Below are 3,532 nucleotides of genomic sequence, written 5' to 3' on the forward strand. Positions count from 1 at the left end.
ATGTCATTCAGGTAACTTGAAAAGCAGAACTATAAGCAGAGGAAGCAGTAAATATAGGTTCCTGAGGAATTAGTGTCCCTGTAGGGTATAAAGAACAATCAGTGAGGACCAGGTGGAAGGTGGCAAAGAGACACGAAGTAGAAGATAACTTCAGAGAGATAATGAAGTAATGGGTGATGGTAGGAAACAGACTCTTTGGGGTCTTACATGCCATTGGAAATTCTTTGCCTTTAATTTCAAGTGAGGCATAAAGCTATTGGAGAGTTCTGAGGGGAGGAATAACCTGTTTAACTTACATTGCGAAACATCATTTAGGTTGCTATGTTAAGAGTAGAATGTAGAGGAATAATGGAGGAATCAGGGAGAACAATTAGGGGCTATCGGTGATAATAATGTGGAAGAGAGATGATATTGGCTTGAACAAGGCCTACAATGGTGGAATAAGAATAGTAAGAAATGGTGTGGGTATTTGCAGGTAGAGCTCAAAGGACTTCCTGAATTGGATGAAGGGTAAGAATAAAGAGAAGAATTAAGAAGGGGCCCATGGTTTTTGACTTCAGAAACTGCAGGTTTGTAGTTATCACTTATTGAGATGCAGAAGACTTCTGGAGAAGCAAATGTGGGGGGAGAATTAGAAATTTAGGACACAGAACATTTGGATGTTTAAAATTAGATTGTAAGTTTGGCTTGTGTATTAAATACCCATGGAAACATTAGAGGGTTCAATATATGAGATCAGAGTTCATAGCTCTGAAATAGAGATACAAAATTTTAAATAATCAGCATATACATGGCACTTCAGTCTTTTGAGAATTTATGATCTTTCTATGGAATAAGAGTAAATAAAAAAACCCCAAGAGCTCCAAGAACTAACCATTATATATTCCAATATCTGTGTACTGAGGACTAAGGGAAAACCATCAAAGATTATGAAAAGTACCAGCTAAAAGGTAGGTAGAAAACCAGAATCTATAGTTTCCTAGAAGCCAAACAGGGAGCAAGCCTTTCAAGAATGAGGAAATGATTCTGCCAAATATTAGTGATAGGTAAAATAATATGCCATCTGGAAATTCACTGTTTGATTTAGCAAAGTAAAGATCTTGGTAACCAGGATCTTGATAGAGACCACCTCCCTCCCCCTGCCTCCCAAAAAATTGGATTGTATTTAGGAGAACATGCAAGGAAAGAAATTGAGACTGTAAGACCAGACCATTCTTCTGAGGAATTTTGCTTTAAAGGGAGAAAAATGTGGTGGTAGTTGACATGGAGCCATTATAAGGATGATAAAGATGGTTACTAACAGACAGCATCTGAAAATTCTTTACTTTTTTAACGTGGTAAAGAAACAGTAGGATCAAGGTTGATAAGTATTATCAATTCACTCAATCAGTAAATTCTTATTGAATACCTTCTTTGTGTCAGGTACTTCTCTAAGGTACTGGATACACAGCAGTGAACCTTCAGAGGAAGTCTTTGTTTACAAAGGAAAAAGTTCTGTGCAGAGAATTGAAACAGAGTTTGCATAAAAGGAAGAGTGACCAATGGCTACTACAGATTCCATGTTCAAAAATGCAGTTTGAGAGATGCCCAAGACTGCCTTTAAGTTAAATAATTCTCTAGAAGGGCCCAGCAAATTCAGAAAAGCCCTTATACCTGTGGCTACATTTTATTACAACAAAAGGATATGGGCTAAAATCAACCAAGGGATGATTCACATAGAGCAGAGTCGGGAGATAACAGGTGTAGGTTTACCATTGCCCCCTCCCAGTGGAATCATGCAGACAGCAGTCACATCTACCAGCAACAATGTGTGGCAATATTTATGGATTATTCCCAATCAGGGACGATCACTGAAACCTTGGTGCTCAGCATTTTACTGGGGGTCAGTCACATAAGCATTACCGCTTACGTTACTCAGTCTTACTGAGTCATGACGTTAGTTACTCAGTGTCCAGCCCCTCTACTGGTCAAGCTGATACCACTGGCCTAAGGCCCCATCAAAAATAACATTATTAAAATAAACTGTCTGATGTGACTCAAGAACCCAGGTAAAGACATTTTTTTTTTTTAGCCTTGTCGAAAAAACAAGGCTTCAAAAATTGATTAAAACCCAGAATCGTTCCTCTCCACGGAAATCTTTAGTAAAAGGCGAAAGATTTATGCGATCTGAAGAGAAACCAGAGTATGCTCAGGTAAAGACATTCTTAAAAGGCAGAATATTCCAAGAGGTTAGAGGTTGCCTTGCAGGAGCAGGTCATGGGCCAAACTTTTCTTTGAAAGATATTCCCTCATATTATAATGTAGAATTTTAGTGTTTTAATGTAACTATCCATATCTTAAATACCTGTTGAAATCTTTAAAAGGATCTGGTATTGTCTTGCTTAAACAATTCTCTTAGCTTCCAGAAGCTCAACTAGAATTTCTGAATATTTTAACAGTTTAATCTGATTTTTCCTTCTATTCTGTTGGCTAAAGAACTGTTGGGTGGTTTACATTATTTGATTTCAAGAAGGCTCTGGGCTGAATCAACTGTGTCCAAATTAGTAAACAAATTATTTTTAATTACTGAGCAGCTTGAAATAATTTAACAATTTTCATTCAGAAGATGAAAAAGATGGAATACATTTTGTGACAGCTGAAAACTAGTATCATATCAGACAATCTGAGAACAAAAATAATCTTTAACAGGCATGAGACTATTGAATTTCGAACCCATTGTTTCTCATCATAGAAATAAATATTTCTAGTTGTAAAAAATAAGAGATTTAAAAAAAAATAAACATCTATTTATGGCCCCAAAAGAGATGACTAAAATGCACAAAGTAAACAACCCTTTAAGATAAAGACTATCACTATTGTCATAGTGTTTTAAAGAACCCCTAAAATACCTCGCCACAGCAATCCACATATATTTTCCTGCATATATTCTGAAGTTTTTGAATTTGCCATAATACTGTCATCAATAGCCAAGAAACAAAATGTGGTGGTTCCATAATTTTCACATATGCAATTTCAGCTCTGACCCAGAACACCTATTTTAAATATTGCTTACAAGCACGTGCTCAGAAATCAAATATGAAGGGAAGAATAATACTGATTATTTGATCTGAAAAAAACATTGTTGTGTTCAAAGAGGAAATAGCCACTTATTAGTTTGATCAGTGTTAGAGTCTCCCTATCAGTTTGGGAGAAGGAAGGAACTGGAGGACAGAGCCTGGGGTCGAGGTGCTTGATGTGGTACCTGCAACTACACTGTATTTTCCAGGATTCTTCATTAAAGCAGCTTGAACTTTATTCCTAAGGGCTGTCCTTCATCAGATCTCTAAATCAGTCAAAGAAGGATAAGCATTCATTTATTGTTTACTATATTCTAGATAATGCTAAATACATATTTTAGTACTATCTAATTGTTTAAAGAAAAGTCCTATAATGATGGTATTATTATGCCCATTTTACAGAGAAAGAAATGAGGACTAGAGAGACTGGATAACTTGCCTAAAGATAGATAGAAGGTTAATAAGGAGCAAGAATG

General features: G+C 36.2%; 1 non-coding gene across 1 annotated transcript; it reads right to left on the reverse strand.

The window, feature by feature from the left end:
* Window positions 1-2,070: 2,070 nt before the first annotated feature.
* On the reverse strand, window positions 2,071-2,186 carry LOC123787907 (U5 spliceosomal RNA). Its single transcript, XR_006778361.1, has one exon. It is a non-coding gene; the product is annotated as a U5 spliceosomal RNA (small nuclear RNA).
* Between the last annotated feature and the right edge of the window lie 1,346 nt (window positions 2,187-3,532).

The sequence above is a fragment of the Ursus americanus genome, chromosome 16 (genome assembly GCF_024610735.1).
Source record: "Ursus americanus isolate L20-20 chromosome 16, mUrsAme1.1.p, whole genome shotgun sequence".
NCBI classification, from domain to species: domain Eukaryota; kingdom Metazoa; phylum Chordata; class Mammalia; order Carnivora; family Ursidae; genus Ursus; species Ursus americanus.